General features: G+C 35.9%; 1 long non-coding RNA gene across 1 annotated transcript in view; it reads right to left on the bottom strand.

Annotated features, from left to right (window-relative positions):
- LOC127550515 (uncharacterized) overlaps window positions 1-16,268 on the bottom strand; it is a 132,540-nt gene extending 116,272 nt beyond the window's left edge. The window contains exon 1 of the long non-coding RNA XR_007950879.1: window positions 16,034-16,268. This is a non-coding gene — a long non-coding RNA (uncharacterized LOC127550515). The remainder of the gene's footprint in view (window positions 1-16,033) is intronic.
- Window positions 16,269-17,151: the final 883 nt, after the last annotated feature.

The following is a 17,151-nucleotide window of genomic DNA, read 5'->3' as shown; positions in this document are numbered from 1 at the left end:
TGCATTATTATGAATTCTTAGGCATATGAACATCAAGATGAAGTACTAGATATTTTCTCTGATCCCCATGACTTCTCACACCTTTTCAAGGCAGAAATTATACACCAAAGATAATGCAACTTTAGCTATTACCATGATCTAAGCAGAACATATGGAACAAGAGAAGGTCAAAACAAAACATGAACTGGTACTCACTTATCCTGAGCACATTCAATTTCCTCCTAGCACTTCCACACTATCAGCAAAGAGGCTCATTAGCAGACCCAAATACCTGACAAAATACTACAAAATATACAAAATACAATCTAGCACTAGAGTCCCCTTTTCCTCTCTCTATTGCTATAGATAGCTTGGCTACAGATTGTGGAAGTTTGCTTGGGCAACAACATTCAGGATACCTGCAGTCCTTCAGGAGTAAAAACCTTCTGGTCCTACAAGTTCATAGAATAAGTACTGCAAAGTACTAAACAGCTAGAACTGTGGAAGTTAATCTCAAAACACTAATGTGGCAATCCTCTGAACTTCTAGTGTTTGGTTGAGAAAATAAGGAATAGAGGAATTGGAAAAGTACACAATGACAGGTCACTTGATGTGTGAGGCAAGGGGAGGGGAAGCATTGCAGGACTGGGGTCAGTTCTGACCTCCCCAAAGTTGCTTGATTGGTGAACTATAAGTCACCAAATGTAGAATGCCTGAGATGCTTTGACAACTAGTCTCCAGGAAATTACAATCAGAGGTAAGTGAATCAAAAAGCAAATAGTAAAATTACTAAAAATCTTATAAAGATGAAAATTCAAAGACCTTGAATATAGATAAATAAATAGGAAAAACAGTAACTACAGAAATATAATCTCAAGACAAGGTAAATAAGTTCAGGCTTCTATTAATAAATACTGGAAAACAAAGGAAAATGATGAAACTTTTAATAAGACAGAGGACCGTTTGTAATATGAAGAAAACATGGAACACAAAATGCTGCTGTGAGCATTTTAAAAGAGAAATGAGAATTATGAGAGTGGAATTTATGGCCTACACAGAAAAAAAAGATAGAATAGGAAAACTGAATCTATAATGACAACTCTCATCAAACAACCAAAAGAAAGAATAATATCTTGAGAATGAAAATATACAGGAGTAAAAGACAATCTAGAACATATTGATAATATTAAAAGAAAATAAAAGATGCATAAAGATAGCTTAAGAATCATGGGTCTCCTGGAAGAATATAACAAGCTAACTGCCTAGAACTTCTGAACATAGAAAATAAAATTCCAATTAAAAGCATTTATGGATCATGTTCAGGGAAAAAACAAACAAAATCAAGGCTGCAAACTCTAAGATATATAATGGTTAAATTGAACAATTCAATTTAGAAACAACAAATTCTATAAATGATGGGGAAAATAAATTCAATAACATAAGAACATCCTGTGCCCACTAAAAAAAAATAAAAGAAAATTGATTAACATGGTCCCAAAGATCAATTGAGCTGAAGATATACCCAGGATCATGTACTTTGCAAGTCTAAGTTTAACCATACAAAAGAAAAGATAGATATTCAGTGAGAAAGAGAAGTTTTAAACATTTTTAGAAAGTCAAAGCTAAGAGATTATTTGCTTTTTAAATTCCCCAAACAACAGAAATTCAGGAACAGTAAAAAATATACACGATAGCCAAAGACAGAAACATCAAAAGAGGTCAACAAAAAGACTAGAATGAAAGTTTTTTTTCTTTTAATGTTCACAAGGAGAGAGGGGTGAAACAGAAAGTATTCAGCAGATAACAGTGAAGAGGAATGCATGAGGCATTTTAGATAGAACCTAGAATTACCATATCTACAGATGAATCAACATTTTGTTTTGTTTTGTTTTGTTTAGGGGGGTGGTGGGACTGTGTTGCAATATGGAAGGATAAATGAAAGAAGAGTAAAGAAGCATGAAGCTAAAAAGCATCACATGCTGTGTTGGGATCAAATAACTCAAGGGCTTACAATGAGAAGTGTACTTGTGTGGTCTCAAAAAAGAGGAGAAACTACGGAGTAATTCCAAAAATAATGAAGCAGAGTCAAAAGAATAAAAAAAAAAAGTCCAACAATTTTTGATGTACTTGAGTCAATGCCATAACTGCCATGCTCTTTTAGTGGTGGGCACAATCAGCAATGGAATCACCTGATGTTTCTTGGGTCTTCTCCTTCATTTCAAGGATCTGTTCCATCTCTCTGAGAAGGACAAAGCGAATATGGCTCCTTGGCAACCATCTGATTCCTTCTCCATCTGGAGAAATACAAGCAAACCCTCTCCCCCAAGCAGTTAACCTATCTGGTCCCTTCTATTCACCACTTTCTGGGTCTCTCCACATCACCTGGTAATTATCTAAAGATAGTAGAGGGACTCGCACTGGACACTGTCTTTCCAGTGGGTTATAAAACCTTTCTGCTGGAACTAGTGCAACTTTGTCAAAAATCAAGAAGTTAATATTATAAAGAGCTAAATTTAGAAGTTCTCTAGGGTTACCTGTGGCTCCCCCTTTCTTTTGTTTTTGGAGGAGCATCTTAATGTCTCTGTTTCTCCTCTCTACTATTTCCTGTCCTTGAGGATTAAAGGTTATGCCAGTGGTATGTAAAATCTTATACTGTGCACAAAAGTGTGCAAAACGTTTAGGAGTATATGTAGGTCCATTATCTGTTTCTATTTCTTTTGGCACACCCATAATTGCAAATGCTTGTATGAGGAATTCAGTGAACACTTGGGCTGTCTCTTTTGCTGCTGGTATTGCAAAAGTGAATCCTGGAAAGGTGTCTACCACAACATGGATAAAAGACAAATGACCGAAAGATTTATAATGGGTCACATCTTTTGCCAAATTTCATTGGTTCTCAAACCACGAGGTGAAATGGTCAAGCCTACTGTGCCTGAAGGCAAGGGATCCATAGGCTAGAAAAGAACAGATTTCACCTCTCCATGAAGTATCTCAGTTGTCCCAGCTGCATACAACTCTATTCTCCCCAATTGTAATCCCTTTCTCCCATCAGGTTGCTTCCTGGCTGATTGATTGTGTAATCCCTTTCTACCATCAGATTGCTTTCTGGATGATTGGTCATGTCCAGGTATTGAACTTTTAAAGGCTCTCTGGGTGTAGCATTGGCTGCCATCATGCCCCAAGTATTTTTTGCTTTGGGCTCTGGGGCTGGGCCCCTCATACCATTTCCCTGAATCAGTCTACATTCTGATGCCCAATGGAAGCCTTGTTGCATTTTGGACATGGGGTTTGGGATCTTGTTCTCCAATCTTGTTTTCTCACTCTGTCTCTTTGCCAACATTGAGCTTTCAGGTGCCCTACTTTACCATATTAAAAACATTGATGAGTCTCTCTGGAAGTCCCTTGCCAAAAGGAACCCTGTCTTCCCATGTTCAGATCTTGGGAAGTCTGCATGATAGCCTGGCTATAAAAGGTATTTGTGCCTATGTGGCACAGCATCTTATGATCTCCTCTAAAGGAGCATCCTTGTATAGTCCTAGTATAATTCTTCTACAAACCTCGTTGGCATTTTCTTTAGAAAGTTGCCTTATAATTTCTGTAGCTGCATTTTCACCAATAGTCCGTATGACACCTCTCTGCAGATATCCCACAAAATCAGCAAAGGGTTCATTTGGTCCTTGTGCTATTTTTGTGAAGGCCTCTCCTTTGTCCTGTTTACCCGGGATGAAACCCCATGATTTGATAGCAGCAGCAGCAATTTGCTCACATTCTGCTATGGAATAATTAATCTGTAATGAAATTTCTGCATAAGAACCTACACCTGTTAGTTGGTCATACGTGATTGGAATATTAATTCTACTTTGACTATTTCGATGGACTTGTATCCTACAGAGGTCACTATATTCAGAAGGTCACAACAAGTTTTGTCCAGGTTCTAAGCATGTCTTTGCTATAGATTTCCAGTCACTAGGGGTTAAGACTTCATAAGCCAAATTCTGTAATAATATCTTAACATAAGATGATATAGCCCCATAAAGAGTGCAAGCCTTTTTCAGGTCTTTAATGATTTCTAGATCAAAAGGAGTGTATCTTCTACTTTCTTGACCTGAAGAGTTAAACTGTTGAATCACAGGTTACATTTCTATTCTTAAGTCAGCTGTATTTTGCCCTTCTTCTGTGGCTTTAAGTAGTGATTTTTGCAATCTAGTCATACGAGGGGGTGATTACAGGGTGGAAGAGGATGTGCTGATGATATCACTGCCCCTCCCCCTGTTCCTCCTCCCTCTATCCCAAAGGTAAAGTTAATGGGAGGGCAGGTCAAGGACCTGCTCTGGTGTAGGTGGGTTTGAATATGGGCTGTGAGAGTGAGAATCACCACGACCTTTAACCTCACTTAATTCTTCATGCCCTCTGGTGATATTGCCATTAATCTGTCTTTTGTCTTCCTCTTTTTCCTCACACTTCCTCATCTGGCTGTTCTTAAAACTTTTCTTTTTTCTATAACTTGTGGGAGTCTTTAAGGCTAATTGTATTAAGTTGTACATATAAAATGTTTCCTTGAAAATTGAATCAGGACCATTATCATTATAATATTCACATAGTTGATCTCCTACTAGTTTCCAATTATCCGCCTCTATTTCTTCTTCCTTGAAGAAACAAGGGGATGTACATTCCAATGTATCCATGAGTCCATCAATCTGCTTCCAAGTTACAATCAAACCCTGTCTTTATCAGTCTGAGTATGCTTTCTGTAGATCTCCTTCAGAGTTGGGTTAGGGATGGGGGTGGGGGGGAGGGAATCTTTTTCTAATATCTGCCCCATTTCAGCTAGAAAATGAGAGTTACTAGTTTGGCTCTTAACAAAGTAAGTTTCCTATTTGTCTATTAAAATACCCTATTTCCTAGTCACCTGGGACTTCTTCAGTGAAATTGGGGTCCTTGGTTCACACATTGGATGCCAAAATGTGAAGTCTGAGTTAGCTCCCTGGAGGCCTCAGGATCAGCCAGAGTCAGGATAAGCAAAGTCCTTGGTTTTTAGTGGGGGAGGTGAAGGAGATGGACAAAACTGCCACAAGCTCACCACTAGCTTTCCTTCTCCTGGTCCTGCTACAAAGTGAGTCTGGCTTGTCTCACACCACCCCCTAACCCTTCCTATAATTATCTGTATACACCAAAACATTGAGCCAGCATGGAATAATGAGAAGGGTAATTTTTCCAAACATATGCTAAGTGCTTGGTTGTCTGATTCAAGCACACCTTTTAAGAGTTTCAGCCCTTCACAATAATGATTATATAAAAGGAAATGATAATGATGAAACATTATAATAAAATATCTATGCTTCAACTAAAGAGGTCTTTAGGAGAAAACTCTTATCTTTATAAACATATATTACTGAGGATTACTGAATATGTGTTTAAAATATTACAAAGCCAACAATTGAATTTAAAATAAGGACAAAAGAGTCAGTTCTAAAATTTTAAATGGTCATAGATAAAGCAGAAACAAACAAAAAGGACTATAATTTTTTTTAAAAATGTGATTAATGTGAACAACAAAATAATAGCATGACTACATATAGAAACACAAAATATGGAAATAGAACTGTTTCACTCTGCCCTGCTTAGACCATGTCATAGATTACCTAGAAGACAACTAGGAAAGTAAAGACTCTTCAAACCATGCTATGTTTTGACTGGTAATATAAGTGGTAAATAATCTATAATAATGGGAATAATAATTGGCTTTAAGGATAGATATGAGAAGTTCTTTTGTGGTAACAAAAAATTGGAAATTGAGTGGATGTCCATCAATTGGGGTATGACTGATTAAGTCTTGATATATAATGGAATATGATTTCTCTATAGGAAATGATGAACAGGCTGATTTCATAAAAATCTGGAAATAGTTATATGAACTGAGGCTGAGTAAAGTGACCAGAATCAGGAAAACATTGTACATAGTAATAGCAAGATTGTGTGATAAACAACCTTAATAGGCTTAGTTCATCTCAGCATAAGGGTGATCTAAGGCAATTACAAAAGACTAATAATGGAAAAAGCTATCTGTATCCAGAGAAAGAACTATGGGACTGAATGCAGTTTGAAACATATTATTTTCATCTTTTTTTTCTTTGCATGTTTGTTTTTTCTTTCTCATAGTTTCTCCCTTTTGTTCTGATTTTTCTTTCCCAATATGATTAAAATATGAAAATATGTTTTAAATTATTGTCCATGTATAATCTATTCTCAGATTGCTTGCTGTCTTGAGGATGAGGGGAGATAAAGAAAGGAACTGAAAAAAATCGGAACACAAAAAAATTGGAATTTTGAAAATTTATCTTTACATTTTTTTCTTTCCCTCCTTTATTCCTTTTTTATTTTTATTTTATTTTATTTTTTATAATAACTTTTTATTTGGACTTCCGGTTAAGATGGCGGAGAGGAGGCTCACAGTTGCATAAGCTCCGCGCTTTCTCTCACTATCCACTTCATTACAAGCCTCTGAATCAATGCTTGACTGAAAAAAACCCACAAATAGTTACCAAGAGAAGCCATCCTTGAGATCCGCCAAGAAAGGTCTGTCTTTACTGGAGGGCTGGGGCGGTTTTAGATCGGGCACAGGCGGCGGGCAGCGGCAGTGAGAGCACGGGAGCAGACTGGAGAGGGGGTGGGGAGTGATCGTAGCCGTTTCTCTGCGGGGAGAGCTTCGCTACAGGTTTGGATACTTTCCTCCGGCAGCAAGTCAACAGCCCAGCAGAAAAGCTAAAAACACCGGGGCTGAAGAATACAACCGCAAACAGCTGAAGTCTCTCAGGACCTGGCCCCCCCCCCTTCCCCCCCTCAGTGACTCAGCACGCTCTGGGATCTCAGAGCGCAGGCGCAGCACAGTCCTGCTAGTGCCTCACTGCTGCCCCCTGCAGTCTGTAGAGGAAGCTCGATAACACACCCAGCCCCCCCCCCAAAGAAAGACTCCATTTTTTTCTGTTTTTCTTTGGTAGTTTGTCTCTGATTAATAGACAGAATGAGCAAGAAGCTGAAGAGGACTTTAACCCTTGACAGCTTCTATACAGATAGAGAGCAGACTCTAAATCCTGAGGAGACTAAAAACAGGCAGTCCCCAGGTGATTCCCCAAAGGAGGAGATCGGCTGTTCCTCAGCACAGATGAACCTCATAGAAGTGATTAAAAAGGCTCTCACAAGGGAGCTAGAAGAAAAATGGGAAAAGAGTCTGGAGAAAGTTAAAGAGAGAGTGGATAAAGAAGTAAAATCCTTGAAAAATAGGATTAGTGAACTGGAAACAGAAAACAGCTCTCTAAAAAACAAAATTGGCGAAATGGAAAAAAATTCCACAGAACAAAAGAACTCAATTGGACAATTAGAGAAAGATTTTAAAAAAGTGAGTGAAGAGAATACTTCACTGAAAATCAGAATTGAACAAGTGGAATTGAATGACTCGAGGAGACAAGAAGAATCAGTCAAGCAAATCCAAAAAAATCAAACAATGGAGAAAAATGTGAAATACCTTCTGGGGAAGACAACAGACCTGGAAAACAGATCCAGGAGAGACAATCTGAGAATCATTGGACTCCCAGAAAAACATGATGAAAAAAAAAGCCTGGACACTGTCTTCCAGGAAATTATCAAAGAGAACTGCCCAGAAGTCATAGGAACAGAGGAAAAAATAAACATTGAAAGGATTCATCGATCACCCACTGAAAGGGATCCTAAAATCAAAACACCAAGGAATATAGTGGCCAAATGCCAGAACCCTCAGGTGAAAGAAAAAATATTGCAAGCGGCTAGAAAAACCCAATTCAAGTATCAAGGAGCCACAATAAGGATCACCCAGGATCTGGCAGCATCCACATTAAAAGATCGAAGGGCCTGGAATATGATATTCCGAAAAGCTAAGGAACTTGGTATGCAACCAAAAATAACTTACCCAGCGAGAATGAGCATCTTTTTCCAGGGAAGAAGATGGACATTCAACGAAGTAAGCGAATTTCATCTATTTCTGATGAAAAAACCAGAACTTAACAAAAAGTTTGATCTACAAATATAGAACTCAAGAGAAATCTAAAAAGGTAAAGATTAATCTTGGGAACTATATTTTGACTATATAGATGTATAAAGAATACATGTATACCTTGTTCTAGAAATTGATGTGGAAAGGACATTGTACCAGAAAAAGGGTAAAGTGGGGGTAGTACATCTCATGAAGAGGCATAGGAAACCTATTATATCTGAGAGAAAGAATGGAGGGGGATGAATATAGTGGGTATCTTACTGCCTTCAGAATTGGCTTTAAGTGAAAAATCTTAAGACATATTCAATCTATGGTGAAACTTCTCCCATCTCATTGAAAAGTGAGAAGGGAAAAGTGGAAAGGGAAGGAATAAGCTAAGGGGAAGGGAATACGGGAACTGGGAGGGAAAGGGGTAAGATAGGGGGAGGAACTCTAAGGAGGGGGGAGGGATACTAAAAAGGGAGGGCTGTGAGAAGCAAGGGGTGCTCACAAGCTTAATACTTGGAAGGGGGGAAAGGGGAAAGAAGGGAGGAAAGCATAAACCGGGGTTAACAAGATGGCAAGTAATACAGAATTGGTCATTCTAACCATAAACGTGAACGGGGTAAACTCCCCCATAAAGAGAAAGCGGTTAGCAGAATGGATTAAAAGCCAGAATCCTACAATATGTTGTTTACAGGAAACACACCTGAAGCGGGGAGATACATGCAGGTTAAAGGTAAAAGGTTGGAGCAAAATCTACTATGCTTCAGGTGAAGTCAAAAAAGCAGGGGTAGCCATCCTGATCTCAGATCAAGCTAAAGCAAAAATTGACCTAATTAAAAGAGATAAGGAAGGACACTATATCTTGCTAAAGGGTAGCATGGATAATGAAGCACTATCTATATTAAACATATATGCACCAAGTGGGGTAGCATCTAAATTCTTAAAAGAGAAACTAAGAGAGCTGCAAGAAGAAATAGACAGTAAAACTATAATAGTGGGAGATCTTAACCTTGCACTCTCAGAATTAGATAAATCAAACCAGAAAATAAATAAGAAAGAAGTCAAAGAGGTAAACAGAATACTAGAAAAGCTAGATATGATAGATCTCTGGAGAAAATGTAATGGAGACAGAAAGGAATACACTTTCTTTTCAGCAGTTCATGGAACCTATACAAAAATTGACCATATATTAGGACATAAAAACCTCAAACTCAAATGTAGTAAGGCAGAAATAGTAAATGCATCCTTTTCAGACCACGATGCAATGAAAATTACATTCAACAAAAAAGCAGGGGGAAGTAGACCAAAAAATAATTGGAAACTAAATAATCTCATACTAAAGAATGATTGGGTAAAACAGCAAATCATAGACATAATTAATAACTTCACCCAAGAAAACGATAATAATGAGACATCATACCAAAATGTATGGGATGCAGCCAAAGCGGTAATAAGGGGAAATTTCATATCTCTAGAGGCCTATTTGTATAAAATAGAGAAAGAGAAGGTCAATGAATTGGGTTTGCAATTAAAAATGCTAGAAAAGGAACAAATTAAAAACCCCCAGTCAAACACTAAACTTGAAATTCTAAAAGTAAAAGGTGAGATCAATAAAATTGAAAGTAAAAAAACTATTGAATTGATTAATAAAACTAAGAGTTGGTTCTATGAAAAAACCAACAAAATAGACAAACCCTTAGTAAATCTGATTAAAAAAAGGAAAGAGGAAAATCAAATTGTTAGTCTTAAAAATGAAAAGGGAGAACTCACCACTAACGAAGAGGAAATTAGAGCAATAATTAGGAGTTACTTTGCCCAACTTTATGCCAATAAATTCGACAACTTAAATGAAATAGAAAAATACCTCCAAAAATACAGCTTGCCCAAACTAACAGAGGAAGAAGTAAATATCCTAAACAGTCCCATCTCAGAAAAAGAAATAGAACAAACTATCAATCAACTCCCTAAGAAAAAATCCCCAGGACCAGATGGATTTACATGTGAATTCTACCAAACATTTAAAGAACAATTAACTCCAATGTTATATAAACTATTTGAAAAAATAGGGATTGAAGGAGTCCTACCAAACTCCTTTTATGACACAGATATGGTACTGATACCTAAACCAGGTAGGCTGAAAACAGAGAAAGAAAATTATAGACCAATCTCCCTAATGAATATTGATGCTAAAATCTTAAATAAAATATTAGCAAAAAGATTACAGAAAATTGTCACCAGGATAATACACTATGACCAAGTAGGATTTATACCAGGAATGCAGGGCTGGTTCAATATTAGGAAAACTATTAACATAATTGACTATATCAATAACCAAACAAACAAAAACCACATGATCATCTCAATAGATGCAGAAAAAGCATTTGATAAAATCCAACATCCATTCCTAATAAAAACACTTGAGAGCATAGGAATAAATGGACTTTTCCTTAAAATAGTCAGGAGCATATATTTAAAACCATCAGTAAGCATCATATGCAATGGGGAAAAACTGGAACCTTTCCCAGTAAGATCTGGAGTGAAGCAAGGTTGCCCACTATCACCATTATTATTTAATATCGTATTAGAAACACTAGCCTCGGCAATAAGAGTCGAGAAAGATATAAAAGGAATTAGAGTAGGCAATGAGGAAACCAAACTATCACTCTTTGCAGATGATATGATGGTATACCTAGAGAACCCCAGAGATTCTACCAAAAAGCTATTGGAAATAATTCATAATTTTAGCAAAGTAGCTGGCTACAAAATAAATCCCCATAAATCCTCAGCATTTTTATACATCACCAACAAAACCCAACAGCAAGAGATACAAAGAGAAATTCCATTCAGAATAACTGTTGATACCATAAAATATTTGGGAATCTATCTACCAAAGGAAAGTCAGGAATTATATGAGCAAAATTATAAAAAAGTCTCCACACAAATAAAGTCAGACTTAAATAATTGGAAAAATATTAAGTGCTCTTGGATCGGCCGAGCGAACATAATAAAGATGACAATACTCCCTAAACTAATCTATTTATTTAGTGCTATACCAATCAGACTTCCAAGAAAATATTTTATTGATCTAGAAAAAATAACAACAAAATTCATATGGAACAATAAAAAGTCGAGAATCTCAAGGGAATTAATGAAAAAAAAATCAAATGAAGGTGGCCTAGCTGTACCTGATCTAAAATTATATTATAAAGCAGCAGTCACCAAAACCATTTGGTATTGGCTAAGAAATAGATTAGTGGATCAGTGGAAAAGGCTAGGCTCACAAGACAGAATAGTCAACTATAGCAATCTAGTGTTTGACAAACCCAAAGCCCCTAACTTCTGGGAAAAGAATTCATTATTTGATAAAAACTGCTGGGATAATTGGAAATTAGTATGGCAGAAATTAGGCATGGACCCACACTTAACACCATATACCAAGATAAGATCAAAATGGGTCTATGACCTAGGCATAAAGAACGAGACTATAAATAAATTAGAGGAACATAGAATAGTTTATCTCTCAGACTTGTGGAGGAGAAAGAAATTTGTGACCAAAGATGAACTAGAGACCATTACTGATCACAGAATAGAAAATTTCGATTACATCAAATTAAAAAGCCTTTGTACAAATAAAACTAATGCAAACAAGATTAGAAGGGAAGCAACAAACTGGGAAAACATTTTCACAGTTAAAGGTTCTGATAAAGGCCTCATTTCCAAAATATATAGAGAACTGACTCAAATTTATAAGAAATCAAGCCATTCTCCAATTGATAAATGGTCAAAGGATATGAACAGACAATTTTCAGAGGATGAGATTGAAACTATTACCACTCATATGAAAGAGTGTTCCAAATCATTATTGATCAGAGAAATGCAAATTAAGACAACTCTGAGATACCACTACACACCTGTCAGATTGGCTAAGATGACAGGAAAAAATAATGATGAATGTTGGAGGGGATGCGGGAAAACTGGGACACTAATGCATTGTTGGTGGAGTTGTGAACGAATCCAACCATTCTGGAGAGCAATCTGGAATTATGCCCAAAAAATTATCAAAATGTGCATATCCTTTGATCCAGCAGTGTTTCTATTGGGCTTATATCCCAAAGAAATACTAAAGAAGGGAAAGGGACCTGTATGTGCCAAAATGTTTGTAGCAGCCCTGTTTGTAGTGGCTAGAAACTGGAAAATGAATGGATGCCCATCAATTGGAGAATGGCTGGGTAAATTGTGGTATATGAATGTTATGGAATATTATTGTTCTGTAAGAAATGACCAGCAGGATGAATACAGAGAGGCTTGGAGAGACCTACATGAACTGATGCTAAGTGAAATGAGCAGAACCAGGAGATCATTATACACTTCGACAACGATATTGTATGAGGACATATTTTGATGGAAGTGGATTTCTTTGACAAAGAGACCTGAGTTTCAATTGATAAATGACGGACAAAAGCAGCTACACCCAAAGAAAGAACACTGGGAAACGAATGTGAACTATCTGCATTTTTGTTTCTCTTCCCGGATTATTTATACCTTCTGAATCCAATTCTCCCTATGCAACAAGAGAACTGTTCGGTTCTGCAAACATATATTGTATCTAGGATATACTGCAACATATCCAACATATAAAGGACTGCTTGCCATCTAGGGGAGGGGGTGGAGGGAGGGAGGGGAAAAAAAAAAATCGGAACAGAAATGAGTGTAAATATAATGTAATTATTAAATAAAAAAATTAAAAAAAAAAAAAAAAAAAAAAAAATAACTTTTTATTTGACAGAACCATGCCAGAGTAATTTTTTACAACATTATTCCTTGTACTCACTTCTGTTCCTATTTTTCTCCTCTCTCCCCCACCTCCCCTAGATGGCAACCAGTCCTATATATGTTAAATATATTGCACTATATCCTATTTATCTTTACATGTAATTGGAAAAATAAAATATTATTGATTTTTAAAAGGGTAGCTGTGTTGCATAGTGGATAGACAATAAAACTTGAATTCAAATATAGCTTCAAATATTTAATAATTGTGTGACTGTGTGCAAATAACCTAATTTCTATTAGCTTCAATTTCTTTGTTCATAAAATGGGAATAATAATAATATCTACCTCCCAGTGTCATTGTGAGGATTAAATGGGAGTAATAATAATAAAATACTTAACTTAATATTTGGTGTATAAATGTCAAAAGTTCTAAATAAGTTCTGTGTAAATGTTTATAATAATTATTAGAAAGAATCTAGCTTTAATTACATTAGACTTAAAGTGCAGAAACAGGAGTAATGGATTGAAATGTTAAATTTCAATATGGTGTATTCTTGTTAATAACTAGCACTATGCAAAATAGTATGTCTTGGGAAAGTAGTAAGAAAGAAAAAAGAGCCCACAGGAAAAAAACTTTTTCTTTCAAACAAAGGTCAAATGACTATTTCTTGTGTATGTTGTAGGGGCTCTTTTTTCAAGTATGGGTTGAACTTCAGGCTGACAAAAAAATCTCTTTTAACTCTGAAATTCTGTGATTCTGTCATGATTATATGGTGTCAAATTTTGGCTTTATTTTAGTTTTCTTTTTTTTCCTTTCTTTATATAATTATAGCAAATGTTTATATTCCCCTCTTGATTCTGCTTCTTTTACTTTGTCTTAGTTCATACAAGTCTTCCTGAATTCCTTATATTTGTTAAATCCTATTGCAGAAACCAATTCCAATGCAATCATATACCATATTTTTTTGTAGCCATTCTCCAGGTGATAAAAATGCACTTTGATTCCAGGTTTTTGCTACCACTAAAATGCGGCTATAAATAGAAAACCTGTATATAGGGGACTATTTATTCATGTTGGACCTTGTTGGGGTTATGCCTACAGAAAGTATGTTTAGGTAAAAGATATGAATATTTTAGTCATTTGTTCCTTGAATAACTCCAGATTGTTTTACAAAATGGTTGTACAAATTATCATCTACCTACAGTGCAGCAGCAGTGCCTCTAAATTTGTACAATCCTTTCATCATTGACAATTTCCTGCTTCATCATCTTTTCCAGTTTACTGGATATGGTATAAAATCTCAGTTATTTTCATTTGCATCTGTGTAATGGATGCAAATCAGTGGATGCAACATTTTTCATTTTTCCCCCAAAAATACTTTGATTCACTTAGTAAAATTTTATTTTTTTCTCCCTCTCATCGCTTGTCTTCCTCTGAAGATTTGAAAGGGAAAACAATGCTTTGTAACAAATATGCATTGTAAAAACAACAGATTCCTGAGTTGCCCATATCCATAAAATATATTTCTTAGTGTATAATCTAAATCTATTACATCTCAACATTTCTTTTTTTTTTTTTTTTTCAATTGCCTGTCTACTGGCTGTGGGCTTATTTGCATTTCTCAAATAATTGATGATTGTTGTTTTTTATTTGACATGAATATCCTCTATCATTTGATGAAAGGTTGTAATTCTTAAAAATGTGAATTCAATTCCTTATATATCTTCAAAATTAGGCTGTTTCAGGAAAAAAAAAACCTTATGTCAAAGTTTTAATTTCCTCCCAATTATCTGTTTTCCTTTTAAATTTAAATATATTTGTTTTGTTAGTGCCATCCTCCACACACTTTTTTTTTTAAATTTTAATGAGATTAAAATTCTACATTTCATTTTCTGTACTCTTGTTTGGTCATAAACTCTTCCCCTATTCATAGTCTAAAAGGAAAATTCATTAAGGTCCTCTAATTTGTTCATGGTAACTCTTTTTTATATATAAATAATGTGTTCTTTTAGAGCTTACCTTGATATTCTGAGTAAAATGTTGGTCTGTATCTAGTTTCTGCCAGACTATTTTCTGGTTTTCTCAATATATTTTTATTGAATGCTAAATTCTTAACTAATTCTTAACTTTGGAGCTAGGATCTTTGGGTTTATCAAACATTAGATTATAGTGGCCATTTATTTCTGTATGTTTTATATCTAATCTAAAAAAAAATCAAGATATTGAGCTAGGTATTTCTTAATAAGTAATAAACCATTTTAAATATTATTAATTTGTAATATAGTATGGATATGGCTATTGATACCTTGGTTTTTTAATGGATTTTATTGTTATCTTTCATTTTCACATTGCCTAGATTTCACCCATATACCTCTTCATCTCCCTTTTATAACAATTTTTAAACAAAGAAAATACAATCTGAGTAATACATTTAAATAATTCAGTGTCTTATGAAATATTCCAAACTTGCTGATTTGAACTCCGTCAGAAGATAGGGGTCTTTACTCTTCAAAATTTTGTAACATTATGCTTTATTTTGAACTTTGAATTACTTTCACTTATATTATTGTAGTCATTATATGTCATTTTCCTGTCTTTGCTTGTTTCACCTTCTAAGCATTTCCATGGTCCTTTAGTTTCCTGTTCATAGTTTTTCATTTTCATGTTCATGTTCACTGACATAGTTTTTCTATGTGTACATAAGACTCCAAATTGTTCACTCATTCCTTAATTGATGGTAATCTACTTTGTTCCCTATTTGTTTTACCAAAAGGAATACTATTATAAACATGTTGTTGTATATATAGTTAATAACCTCTTTGGGAGTATTTGTCTCATATTGGGAACTCTGAATTAATTGGCACTGGACATTTAATGTGGTTAAAAAAATCTTGAATTAAAACACTAAGTATTTCATGTAGTAGTAATACACTAGAAATTTTCTTGATAAATATAGAAGTAAGGGCAAGAAAATCTTTTCTTTCTATTATTTGATATGGACTAAAATGCTAGCAATATCAAAAATATAAGTGAAAGAAATTAAAGGGAATAGAGAAAGAAGAAACACAACAATTTCTTGGCATAATGAAAATGATTCTTTACTGAGAAATGCCAGAGAATCAGCAAAGAAACAGAGCGGAGCCAAGATGGTGGAGAAGACACATGTGACTTTCTAAGCTCCTCTTACCCTCAATATCAATATTATATTCAGCCTTAAAAATAGGCTCAATAAATAACAACTCATAAAGATTAGAAGTACAACAACTCACCAGCCGAAGATAATTTGGAATCTTGCCAAAAAAGGTTTGTCCTCAGGGCCGGGAAGAAGATCAGCAGGGACAGGGGGAGACCTGGAGGCAGACACAGCAAAGCCCCAACCTGGAAGTGAGAGCACAGATCGCAGCACAAGCTCACAGCCCCAACCCCTAGTACAGGGCTTTTCCTTGGGGCAGTTGTCAACCTGCACAGCAGGGGGGCACAGCCCAGGGCAGCCTCTAATCTGCACAGTGGAGGGCTTGGCTTGGGGCAATAGAGCTTTCTCAGGGTGATTTGCTTCTGGGCAGAGACTTCCGTCCCACCCTGGCTATCTGCTTGTCAGCTACTAATACCCAGAGCCCCACAGGGGCTCTGGCCTGGGGCAGTGACACTTTCACCACTTAGTCTTTAGCCTTAGGGCAGTTGCTAAACCACACAGCTGGGTTCTCCACTGGGCACTTCCATAGCTCTGCCTGTGCTAAATCACCCTCCTGTTGGGGGAAGGGGAAACTTTCACTAAGAGCACTCCCATACATTGGAGCTAGAAGCTGGTTAACTTCTCTCCCTGCTCTGCCGAGGAAGCTGGTAACCCCCTTGCCCTGAAGGCATACCCTAAAGACTTTTAAAAAATGAATTAAAAAATGAAAAGGATTATTGATAGCTTCTATACAGAAAAAGAGCAGGTCTGCAGGTCTGCAACCCCCAAAAGACAAATAGCAAACAGTCACTAGACAATACCTCAAAGGGGAATGTTACCTGTCCCCTTTTACATTAATGTTTTCATAGAAGAAACCATTAAAAGTCTCAAAAGAGAGTTAAAAGAAAAATGGGGAAAGGGAAGAGAAACTTTGCAAGAGAGCAACAACTTCCTGAAATATGAATTGGAAAAGGAAAAAAATTCCCAGGAAGTATAGGGAAAGAAAATTTGTGAATTGGAAAAAGTAAAAAAAAATCTCTGGAAAGTAAGATTTGTGAATTAGAAAAGACAAAGAACTCACAAGAAAGTAGGATCTGTGAATTGGAAAAAGAAAATAATTCACTAAAAAAAACAAATTAGTGGAATGGAAGAAAATTCCATAGAGTAAAACAATTCATTTAAAAACTCAATTGGACATATGCAGAAAGAAGTAAA

Source organism: Antechinus flavipes, chromosome 2 (assembly GCF_016432865.1).
Source record: "Antechinus flavipes isolate AdamAnt ecotype Samford, QLD, Australia chromosome 2, AdamAnt_v2, whole genome shotgun sequence".
In the NCBI taxonomy this organism is placed as follows: Eukaryota; Metazoa; Chordata; class Mammalia; order Dasyuromorphia; family Dasyuridae; genus Antechinus; species Antechinus flavipes.
The sequence above is the reverse complement of the archived record's forward strand: the minus strand, read 5'-3'. Positions and strand labels throughout refer to the sequence as shown.